At 47.7% G+C, this 12524-nt stretch overlaps 1 protein-coding gene across 3 annotated transcripts in view; it reads right to left on the bottom strand.

Moving 5' to 3' along the window:
- The window catches only part of GJB5 (gap junction protein beta 5), an 18575-nt gene extending 8640 nt beyond the window's left edge, over positions 1 to 9935 (bottom strand). The window contains exons 1-2 of one of the 3 annotated variants that reach the window (XR_001482844.1): positions 9790 to 9935; positions 3673 to 3732 (exon numbers count right to left, since the gene is read on the bottom strand). The gene's annotated coding sequence lies outside the window, so the exon portion shown is untranslated. Of the gene's footprint in view, positions 1 to 3672; positions 3733 to 9789 lie in introns of those variants that run through there. The other 2 variants (XR_001482843.1, XM_015423819.1) reach the window with 2 other exon arrangements.
- Positions 9936 to 12524: the final 2589 nt, after the last annotated feature.

The following is a 12524-nucleotide window of genomic DNA, read 5'->3' as shown; positions in this document are numbered from 1 at the left end:
TGCTCCCTAATTTGAGAATTAAGTAGTACTTAGTCAAGAGGGAAAGGGAGGGAGTGCCTGATGCATTCCAAATCACTCCTAAGCTAAACAGGCAAATAACAGGGATTGGGCAATGGAAACACTTCAGAGGACATGATGTATTTACTTGTACTCTGCTTTTCTCCCCAATGGTGACTAGGGTGGCCAGCATGGGAAGGGGGGAGGGACTGCAGAAACTGGAACTGCATGATACTCTAGGAAATCCCTAATCCCTATGGTTTTTACCACAGATATTTGAAGGAATAGAGGGACTCCTAGAGTGTCACCAATCCCCTCCTGCCATTTTGCTCCCACTGCTCCATTGAACTCAGTGGACAAACTGGCGAGCCTCATGGAGATTCAAATGGTTTGCAGCATTTCCTCTTGTCCATTTTATCCTCACAACAACCCTGTGAGGTAGGATAGAAAGAAAGTGACTGGCCCAACGTCACCTAGCAAGCTTTCATGGCAGAATGAGGATTCAAACCCAGGTTTCCCAGATCCTAGTCCAACAGTCTAGCCACTACACCATGCAAATCCCATGAGACATTGCAGGAAATGCAGACAAAAGAGCTCTAGCCAGACTTTGAGTTCACTGCAGTCATCTTTAACAAGTGGAGCTGTGCAGGTCTCCAATGATAAGGCAAACCCCTGCTTTACTTTATATATAATACATATCCAATAAACCAATGAAGAATTAGAATCAACAAGTGCAAGACTGAACTGATTCAAGTAATTGGAGTCCACATAATATATCCTACTTTGGTGGTGGAAAGTGTCATCAAGTTGCAGCCAATTTATGGCGACCCTGGAGGGTTTTCAAGGCAAGAGACAGCAGAGGTGAATTGCCATTGCCTGCCTCTGCGTAGCAACCCTAGATTTCCAGATTACCAGCACAGAACTCAGTTTCTTGCACCCAAGGAACTGAGGCGCTTGAGAAGAAAATGGCCTTTACATAGCAATGCTCTAGGAATTTCACCCAGCCTCTATGGTAAATACAAGGGGAGACAAGGCAGCCTGGAGTGTCACCCAGAAACAACATCACATCCTCCCCAAACTTCATCCTCTTCAGCCCCCTCCCCCTCCAAAGTCTCTCAGCATTTGCCAAGGCAATATTGGGAAGAAGAGAAGAGATTCACTCAGAGTCCCAGAGCAGCTTACACACTTTTTTCCCTTCCCCTCCCCACAACAGACACCCTGTGAGGTAGGTGGGGCTGAGAGAGCTCTTTCGAGAACTGCCCTTGAGAGAACAGCTTTGAGAACTTGTGACCGACCCAAGGCCACACAAGCAGCTGCATGTGGAGGAGTGGGGAATCAAACCTGGTTCTCCCAGATTAGAGTCTGCACACTTAACCACTTCACCAAGCTGGCTCACTGGGAACCCTGCTTGGACTCTAAGTAAGACTTCTTGAATTCTTACTTGGGAATCTGTTATCATAATTGCATTCTTGCCAGTTTGCATGGGGGCAAGATGTTATGGCTCTCATGGAGCAGGTTTACTCAGAAGTAAGTCTCATTTTATTCCATTGGGCTTACTCTCAGGAAAGTGCTCTTAGGCTTGCAGCCTACTTACTTAAAAACTTAGTTCAGTGCTTCAGCAAAATATTATAAGCAGGGGTCATTTCCTGCAGGAGCGCACAGGAGCGGAGCTCCGGCAGTAAAGAGCCCAGGGGGCGGGCACATGCAACAAGCCCCACCCCCTGCTCCCAGCAACCCTCAGTCAGAGCAAGAAGCAGCCAGATAAGCTGCAAAGGCCCCCCCCCAGCCCAAAACAGTCCAGTGGCACCTTTAAGACCAAGTTTTATTCAGGTACAAGCTCTCCCTCCTCTGCGAGGACAGATCTGCATGCCTCCCACCCCCTAGCAATCCAAAACAGTCCAGTGGAGCCTGAGCGGTGGGTGTTGTCTTCTGACACACTTCCGATGATGTCAGGGGGTGTGGAACATGCAAATAAGTTATGCTAATGAGTTATTCTAATGAGCTCCTGCACCTCTTTTTCTACGAAATGACCCCTGGTGGATTAAAATGCGGGGGGCAGCAATGACAACACTTGGGTAAAATGTTGCCCCCTAGAGACCATGAGATTCCCCTTTAATGCTAAATAATTCACAAATCTGGCAGAGATTGCTGTGTGTAGTAGTTCCTAGCATTCCCAGCTGACACAAACCTAGAGAATTCCAAGGGAAGAGCAGAATCTGAGTTCACTGTTCTCTCTCTCTCTCTCTCTCTCTCTCTCTCTCTCTCTCTCTTTCTCTGTGCTCTCTCTCTCTCTCTCTCTGTGTGTGTGTGTGTGTGTGTGTGAAAGAATGCATCTATTTGGTAGGTGCTCATTTTTCTTCTCCAATGGTACATCTGCATGCAAGAGATCCAATGTTGCAGTATTCACTCATGAATTTGAGAATTCTCTCCTCCACTTTCTGACCCTCTTGGAATCAGTGGGTTGGATCTGGATTAGTGGGGGCCTGTCGACTGTGTTCCCACCATCCACTGATCTCCACAAAATGCTGCTCATAGAGGATAAGAGACCCCCTTAGGAATAGCATGAAGGGGTCCACAGCAAGAAGGGGAAACTGGTGGAAATTGCATGGTGTCGAGGTTAAGACTCTAATCTGGAGAACCAAGTTTGATTCCCCATTCCTCCTCCACAGCTGGGAGATCTTGGGCCAGTCACAGCTCTCTCAGAACTCTCTCAGCCCCACCTGTTGTGGTGCCTGTTGTGAGGGAGAGGAAGGGAAGGTGATTGTAAGCCACGTTGAGACTCCTTAGAGTAGAGAAAAGCAGGATGTAAAAACCAGTTCTTCTTCTTCATGTAAAACATTTACATAAATGTAAATGTAAAAAACATTTACATAAACATTTACATGCCCAGATTTCTCTTGAGCGTTAAAGGTGGGTAATAACAGTAAAAAGCAACAACAATAAAACAACAGTATAAAACATTTTGCTTCTGAAGCAAAAATTACCTCATTGACAAGGAAAGCAGATGATTCCCTAGAAGAAAGTGAAAATCTATGAAGTATTAACTTCAGCCAGCCACATGTGTAAGATGTGTACAGACAGCAATAAAACCCAGGGCACGGTATCCTGTGCTGCTGATTCAGGGCTTGAAGCTGGAAATTCAGGAAGGCATTTCCTGAAAGATGGAAAATGGGAATGCCTGGGAGGGGGCAGTGCAGGATTTTATATGCCACCCCCGTGTTTGGAAGCAACAACTGTACCATCATTGTTGTTTCTTCAATGTGTTTTGGGGACTAGGAACATGCAGTAGTGGTGCCACGTGGCTTGGGAGAAACTCCCAGTGAGCCCCTGCCATGGCTCTAGCTCAGGTTTCATCTGTGTTACTGATTGTAGAAACTGATTGTTCTGGTCCTGGAGGATGATAAGAGACAGCCCTGACTCTAGCAAATTTGCCCTTTTTGAGCATTTGGGATTTTCTTACAGGCCCCCCCCCCCCCGCATGCCCAGTAGTATGGATCAGAGGAAAGAGTATTCAAATGGGGCAGATATAGGTATGGAAATTTGGGCTTAGGAAAGCCGATAGTCACAGGACCTTCCCCACACTAGCCATCATCTAGGACTTCCCTAAACCATTAGACCCACTATTCATGTTTCTTACCTACAAATGCTTTGAAGGAGTTCAGTCCAAATTTCTCAGAGCAGTTCTTCAGGTCCCGAAGTGTGTATCAAATACACTGATCCGTCTAGAGGCAGGTGCTATATCAGTGGAAGCCAAAATTACTTTAGCTTCACTCCAGTATTGGCTTAAACTAAATTTCCATCCTCAGGGACTAACCCACTTGTTACTCTCAGACAATTTTCAATCCAAATGGCTGAGAGCAGTTCATAATACATTATATGAGCTTGGTTTTTCCCCCCAAGCGATTTTGAGTATGCATTGGGATGTAGCAAAATCAGCCCTAAAGCAGAGAATGATGGACATGGAGAGACAGACAGATCTCGGTAGATGTCCTAAGTTTAGAGTCCCAGATTCTGACAAATATCGCTTGCAACCCATGACCTATTTATCACAGCTTGATACTCACAAGTTTAGGAAAACCTTCACATTAGCCAGATGTGAGGCTTTCCCCTCCGCGATGCTTGAGGGCAGATTCAAAAGGATCCCCACTGAATATAGACTTTGTCGATGCGGCTCAGGAGAGACAGAAACTATTGAGCACATGATGCTCAGATGTAACTGGTATAACAAGATCCGTGACAAATATATTACTCCTCTTATAACAGATATGGTGGGACAATCAGGTGCTGAGCAGTGTAACCTATTGTTAATTGATGGGAACCGGACAATTACCGAAACTGGCAAAATTTTGGGTAGCATGCTCTTGCATCCAAAATGCACAATCAAATATATAATAATAGTTGCTTAATAGTCTCTGTTTTATGTTCTTTTTTTACTTTATTACGCTCAACTGTATTTTTATAGAGTTTTATTTTACTGTCCTAAATTCAGTTATATGAATGTTATATTTAAGCATGTGTGTTCTATGGCTTGTTGCCATAATAAATGCCTACCTGCCTGCCTGCCTGCCTGCCTGCCTGACTGACTGACTGACTGCTTTGAAGGACAAAGATTCAACCTGGTTGATGATAGAAGCTCAGTTGGGATAATGGTGTTTGCAGGTAGACCATCTTCTTATTCGTGGCCTATTCCTTCCTTCCTTCCTTCCTTCCTTCCTTCCTTCCTTCCTTCCCATCCATCTCTTTATCTATATAAACATATATACAAACATTTATACCTTGAGTTCCCACTTATGCCATGGAAGCTTGGGCCAGTCACACAATCCCAGCCTAACCTACTTCACAGGGTTGATGTGAAGATCAAATGAATGAGGATGAGAATAATGTAAGTTGCTTTGGGTCCCCATTGGTGTATAAATTAATCCTCACAACAGTAACCTTGTGAGGTAGGCTAGGCTGAAAAAGTGTGACTGGCCTATGGTCACCAGCTAGCTTCCATGGCAGAGTGGGGGTTCAAACCAGGGTCCCTCAGGTCCTAGTCTGACACTCTAACCATCATTCATTCATGCATGCATGCATGCAGTCATTCATTCATTCATGAAATCTATACCTTTTAGGCTTTCCGCACACCTATATACTATATACAATAATAGCCACTGAGTGTAAAGAAAGATGCTCCTTCCATGTTTCTTCAAACATCATGGCTCTGCCTCCCCACTGTGCCTACTCACCATCAGAAGGAAATGCCACAACTAGAGCACTAGTATAGCTGGCAGAGAGAAGGGTGTCATCATAGGCTGCAATCTAGACATTTTCCTGGAAGTGAGCCCTATTCAGGGCCAGCTCACCCGCTAGGTGAACTAGGCATTTGCCTAGAGCGCGGGCCGGCCCTTAGGGAGCGGGAGAAGAGGCAGGGGCGGCCTGCAGGAGCCCGGCACGCTCCCGGCACTAGGAGCCGGAGGAGTGCCCTCTCCATGGAGCCAGGCGCAGCAGCGCCCCCTCGAGCCAGCCAGCCAGCGGCATTGTCACGCTGCCAGGAAGCGCCAAGGTCCACCCTCCAAGGCCTCCACTCCACAGCAAGCGGCGGCAGCAGCCTTTCCCCAGATTGCGCTGGGTGGGCGGGCGGGTGCTCCTGGCTGTGCGCAGTGGTGGCAATGGGGCTGGGCGGCCAAAGTGGCAGTGGCGGGGCGTGCTGGATGGGCGGCCACCTCTTGCCACTGCTGCTCGCCCCGATGGTGGTGCTGCTGCTGGGCACCGCAGGTAAGAAGACGGGACTGGGATGGGGCTGGCCGCCAGCATCCCCTCTGCCGCCCTCCCTCCCTCCATGCCAGGCGCCCTGTTGGCTTGGGATCCGCAGTGCTGCCCCAGCGGAGGAGGAGGAGGCGTGACGGGCGTTTCACCAGCAAGGCCCAGGGAGTGGGTGGCAAAGCCGAGCTCCGCCCCGAGGTGCCGTATGCCAGCTGGGAGGTCTCCAGGCTCCACCGGGAGGTTGACATCTGCGCTCGCCTAGGGCGCAGGAACACCTCAGGCCAGCCCTGGCCCCATTAAATAGCATGGGATTTAGTGGACCTGCTTAGGAAGGCTCCCATAACCCACCAACATTTCACATGTGAAAATGGGGATGTGCTTGTAACATTCATCCTTATAACAAGGTGAAGACCTCTGTCTGAGCACACACACCCAGTCCGTCTTCCTAATATGATGCCGAAGATTCTATTCCAGCTACTGTTACTGCATGCTGTGCTGATTTATTTTGCACTTAAGTAATTTAAAAGCAAGGGGGTATTTGTTAGAACATAAAAGAAGCCATGTTGGATCAGGTGAATGACCCATCCAGTCCAACACTCTGTTTCACATGGTGACCAAAAACTAGGTGCCATCAGGAGGTCCACTAGTGGGGCCAGAACTCCAAAAGCCCTCCCACTGTTGCCCCCCAAGCAACAAGAATGCAGAGCATCACTGTCCCAAACATAGTGTTCCATCTATACCTTGTGGCTAATAGCCACTGATGGACCTCTGCTCCATATGTTTATCTAATCCCCTCTTGAAGCTGTCTATGCTTGTAGCCACCACCACTTCCTGCAGATGTGAATTCCACGTTCAGCAGCAGTGCAAAATGCTGCCAGTTCACAGTCAGCTAATGGCAACCCTGTCGAGGCAAGACACAAACAGAGGTGGTTTGCCATTGCCTGCCTCTGCATACCAAAGCTAGATTTCCTGAGTGGTCTCCCATCCAGGTACTAACCAGGGCCAACTCTGCTTAGCTTTCCAAAGCTGATGAGATCAAGCTAGCCTGAGCCATCCAGGTCAGGGATATTTATTCTATGTAATACAGAATTGTAATATACAGCTTTGCAAGATGGCAGGCTGAGCTTGGTGGGTGCTTTAGTGTTAGGACTGACAACCCCAGGTGGTAGCTAGAGATCTCCCACTATTACAACTGATCTCCAGGTGACAAAGGTCAGATTGCTTGAAGGAAATGGCCTCTTTGAAAGGTGGACTCTATGGCATTATACTCCATTGTAGTCCCTCCCCTCCCCAAACTCCACCCTCCTCAGGCTCCACCCCTTAAATGTCCAGGTATTTCCCAACCCAGACCTGGCAACCCCATTTAGTGTTCATGTGCAGGCATTAATATGCATGTGCTCTAAAGAGCCATCCATCTACCCATTTAGAAATGTGACTTCTACAGATTCAGGGGAGGGAACTGAATTCTCAAAAGAAGAACCCCTTGCAGTTCACACTAGCAGGGTAGTAAGGCACATCCCCCATTGATTTATTTTTAAATAGTGGTGATGACATATTTACTCCAGGGCTCTTTTTGTAGCAGGAACTCCTTTGCATGTTAGGCGACACACCCCTAATGTAGCCAATCCTCCAAGAGCTTATAGTAGCCCCTGTAAGAAAAGCTCTGTAAGCTCTTGGAGGATTGGTCCCATTAGGGGTGTGTCGCCTAATATGCAAAGGAGTTTCTGCTACAAAAAGAGCCCTGCTAGGGACAGATACCAGGAAACTGGCACCATCCCTGGCAAACAGGGACTGCTGGAGCATATCAGATAGAAAGAAAAAAAAGGAAGAGGCCAAGCTTTTGATGCACCAACTGATGAGACTCAGTGGGACTAATTTGGGCTGTCCATTAATAAACAGGATTTTGGAGACACAGTCCAATGGGTCGAAAGTTGTCCCTGCTTTCTGTTTCTCCTCCACCGCTGAATAATTTAGCAGCAGGGACAAAGAGAAATCTGCAAGCAAGCATATGGATCCGGGGAGGGGAAAGCTGTTATCTTTGAAGTGGGGTTGATGACTTTTCCTCGGGTTCCCAATCCCACTATGTGGCAGTTTAGGGCCCATCACACTACCCCGGCCTCTGTTGCACACAGTCAGGAGGGTTGCCAGGTCCCTCCTGGCCACCAGTGGGGGATAGGGGGTAGGGTTGCCAGATCCACGATGGGAAAACTCCTGAAGATTTGGAGATGGAGCCTTGGGAGAACAGGGACCTCTCCAAAGCATCCATTTCCTCCAGGGGAGCTGATTTCTATAATCTGGAGATGAGCTGTAATTCCAGGGGATCCCCAGGTCCCACCCGGAGGCTGGCATCCCTACAAGGCTGTCAACTTCCATGTGGGAGCCTGGAGACCCCCCCCCCCGAATTCTAACTGATCTCCACACCACTGAGATCAGTTTCCCTGGAGAAAATGGATGCTTTGGAGGGTGGACTCTGACATTATACCCCTCCCTAGGTTCCACTACCCAAATCTCTAGGGATTTCCCAACACGAAGTTGGCAACCTTAGTTGTCCATCTCTAAAATGGGGACATAAACGGCCTGCTTCTGAGCCTCGCAGTGAAATTTAGTAGAGGCTATAAGGCTTTTCCATTATACTGAAAGTAAAATTCGAAGCAAAAAGCCTCAAGATCCTTTATGACAGTACTGAGTGGAGTGAATAGATGGGCTCCGCATCCATTTTTGCCTTTATATGTTCCTGCTAGGGGAAAAAAAAAATTACACTAGGTAATTTTATCTTGATGTTTTCTACCTTCACCATTCTGGTTGTAATTTAAGCCTGCGTCCTATTGTGCTTGCTTGGATTGCTTGGCCTTATCAAAAGGTAACAAAGCAAAGCAAAGCAAAACACACCCCCAAATCTCAGGATATCCTCCAGCATTAGAATTGTATGTCTAGCAAGGGACTGACTCCCTCTCCCACCAGTGAGATTTTGTTTGCAAACTAAGGATGTTGGGTAACTTTACGAATGTAAATGATTATTTCTTTTCTGGTAGCCTGGCTGATATTTCACTAAGATTTGTTTCACATGGATTTTATTATTATCATGGTTGTTGTTGTTGTTGCTATTTAACAATTTCATTTATCCTCTGCCTATCTTGTTGAGATTCAAAGTGGACGACGGCGTTATTAGACAATGAATGAAAGAGGTGGGGGGGAGGGGGGGGAGAAAAAACCTGCCAACAGTTTTCCAGACAATTAATCCATCACCCAGTTCCCCAAAAGTACCATCCTGAAACACGAAGCTGCTTTGTACTGAATCAAACCATCAGTCCATCACAGTCCCGTGGCTCTTCAGGATCTCAGGTTGAGGTCTTTCACATCACCTCCCGCCTGATCTCAGAGATGCCAGGGATTGATCATGAGACCTTCTGGATGCCAAGCGGCTGCTCTGCCACTGAGCCACAGCCCCTCCCCCATTTAACGATTCCACTTAACTACACCAGATACACCCAACACTCCTGACTAATACACATGCAGTACTCAAGGCATCTGAATTGTCACATATAGAAAAATACAAACAAATGTACCGGGGAGATTCCTCCCTGGGCCAGTGTGTACAAGAAAAGTTCAGGCTTAGCTGTGAATTCCCTAACCTGAGACTTCGTGCAACTTGATACGATTCATTAGTGCTTCATTTCTAAAGGAGAAATGCCGGGTCTCAAGCTTGCCAGGGAGTCATGTGCTTTTCTTTGCAAGCCCCTTCTTGCAAGCTACTCTGAGTTTGTATGGCTGGGGAAGGAACAGCTCTCGGCACACTGGAAATACATTTATGCCACATCTTTCAGGCTTTCCAGCACTTCAAATAGGTCCTGGGGCTTAGCCCTGATGAGCTGTGGTCAATATTATCCCCCCACACGTACACTTCATGCCCCATGTCAGCCTTCCCCCCTCATGGTTCATGTTTCTGAGCTTAGCAATTGTGGCTCAGTATTCATCTTCGTTCTTGCAACACCACACGTCAAAGGTTTCCTTGGCTCTCCTCCCCCACAACAGCACCCCGACCCTTACCTGGAGGGAGTCCTCTTCTCCTAAAATGCTTTCCCCCCCATCAGCTCTTTCCATCAGCAGCATGAACGTTCTTTCCCCCCTCAGTTAAAGGCCATCAAACTTCCAGGCTCCTCCTGCCCTGCTGGGAGTGAGGAGAAGGACGGGGAGGAAAAGGAACATCCCAAAAGGAAGCATTCCAGGGGTGGAGCTTCATTTGAAGGCCGGATTTGAAGGCAACAGCTTGTGTCGCAAGACGCAGAGGCTGGTGGAGGCAGAGAGTGCGGTCTGGGTTGCCCCACCTCAGAAAGTGGAGAGGAGAACTGGAAAAGGGGCAGGGGAGGGGAGCCAAAACCATCAGGGGCAACTTCCCTACTAAGGAAGGTTAGAGGGAGTTGAAGCTTTTGAGTTTTAAGAAAAGATGGAAGAGACTGGGCTGGGTGGTGCAGTTATGCATACAGGGCTGCCAAGATGGGGGGGGGGGAACGAGAGGTACAACCTCCCAGAGGGCCCAGATTACTCCAGGGGCTGCTGGAGGTGTAACGGGGGGGTGGGTTATTAGCAAAATGCCTATTCTGAGCACCTTGTAGGTTTCCCCCCCTGAATGTAGGAGCTCTAAAGAGACAATGTGGTGTAGTAATTAGAGTGTAGGACTAGGATCTGGGAGACCCAGGTTTGAATCCCAACTGTGCCATGGAAGCTTGTTGGGTGATCTTGGGCCAGTCACTGTCTCTCAGACTAAGAAACCGCACAGTATTGTTGTGAGAATAAAATGGAGGAGAAAAGTATCATGTAAGCTGCTTTGAATCTCCCTGGGGAGAAAGGTGGGGTATAAGTGAATGAAAATAAATAAATAAAGCTGGTGTGTTTGGGGGGCAGAGGAAATCTTTACCTGTCAGGGAACATAATGGTTCTTAGGGACGCTGTATGAAGGAGGGAGGGAGGGAGGGAGGGAGGGAGGGAGAAAACATTTTCTTTTGGCATGATACTGTAACTCAGAGTCACTCCATGAAACCAAAGGGCAGACAAACATCTTCCTCATCACATCACACAGAATTTGCTACCATGGGACACACCAATGGCCATTGGCTTTTTCTTGTTTAGTCACACAGTCAAGTCCAACTCTTTGCGACCCCATGAACCACATCATGCCAGGCCCTCCTGTCTTTAGCCGTCCTCCAGAGTATGCCTAATTTCGTGTTCATTGCATCGATAACACTGTCTAACTGCGTCATCCTTTGCCGTCCCCTTCTTCTTTGACCTTCAGTCTTTCCCAGCATCAGGGTCTTCTCCAGTAAATACTCCCTTCTCATTTGGTGGCCAAAGTATTTGAACTTCAACTTCAGTATCTGGCTTTCCAGGGAACAGTTGGGGTTGATTTCTTTTAGGACTGATGGATTTGATCTCCTTGCAGTCCAAGGGACTCTCAAGTCTTCTCCAGCACCATAATTCCAAAGAATCTATTCTCCGGCGCTCGGCCTTCTTTATTACCCAACTCTCGCAGCCATACATTACTACTGGGAATACCATTGCTTTGACCATACGGAGTTTTGTTGGCAGGGTGATGTCTCTACTTTTTATTATGCTGTCTAGGTTTGCCATCACTTTCCTCCCAAGGAGCAGGCGTCTTCTAATTTCAGGGCTGCAGTCACTGTCTGCAGTGATCTTGGATCCCAGGAACGTGAAGTCTGTCACTGCTTCCATGACTTCCCCTTATATTTGCCAAGAAGTGATGGGGCTGGATGCCATGATTTTAGTTTTTTTGATGTTGAGTTTCAAGCCAACTTTTGCACTCTCCTCTTTCACTCTGAGCAAGAGGCTCTTTTAGTCCTCTTCACTTTCTGCCATTAGAGTGGTATCGTCTGCATATCTGAGGTTGTTGATCTTTTCCCCAGCAATCTTAATTTCAGCTTGTGACTCATCCAGGCTGGCATTTTGCATGATGCACTCTGCATATAAATTAATAAGCAGGGTGACAATATACATCCTTATCGTACTTCTTTCTCTATGCTAAACCAATCAGTTGTTCCATATCCGGTTCTAACTGTCGCTTCTTGACCCTTATTACAGGTTTCTCATGAGACATGTCAGGTGGTCTGGTACTCCCATCTCTTTAAGGACTTGCCACAGTTTGTTGTGATCCACACAATCAGAGGCTTTAGTGTAGTCAATGAAGTAGAAGTAGATGTTTTTCTGGTACTCTCTTGCTTTCTCCATAATGCACCGAATGTTGGCAATTTGATCTCTAGTTCCTCTACCTCTTCAAAACCCAGCTTGTACTTCTGGCAGTTCTCTTTCCACGTACTGTTGAAGCCTAGCATGTAGGATCTTGAGCATGACCTTGCTATTATTATTTATTATTATTTCAACTTGATATACCGCCCTAACCCCCGTAGGGGTCTCTGGGCGGTTTACATTTTTGGGTGCTAGTCACATATTTGAATCCTAACTAAGGCCACATAAGTTCAATGGAAGGGGCTGCCTACCGGCACCCTGGTGGAGGCTGGTGTCATTCTTTCGGCTCGGTTCCCTTTCCCGGCTGCGAGATGTTCTAGCGCTTAGGCAGTCAGGCAGATGGTTCACAGGCGACGTCCTCCTCGGCCTGACTACGTCCTTCTGGCTCTGTGCGCCTCTGGATGACATCACCGCGCCTCCGTCCTCTGCCGACGACAGCCGCCTTGCTCTTTCTGCTGCTGGCCACCAGGGATCAGCCCCCCCTCCGGCTCTGCTGCCGCCGCTCGCTGCCTTCAGCACCATGC

The sequence above is a fragment of the Gekko japonicus genome, unplaced genomic scaffold (assembly GCF_001447785.1).
Source record: "Gekko japonicus isolate JY-2015 unplaced genomic scaffold, Gekko_japonicus_V1.1 scaffold180, whole genome shotgun sequence".
In the NCBI taxonomy this organism is placed as follows: domain Eukaryota; kingdom Metazoa; phylum Chordata; class Lepidosauria; order Squamata; family Gekkonidae; genus Gekko; species Gekko japonicus.
Note: the sequence above shows the minus strand (reverse complement) of the source record. Positions and strands in the feature narration are given on the sequence as shown.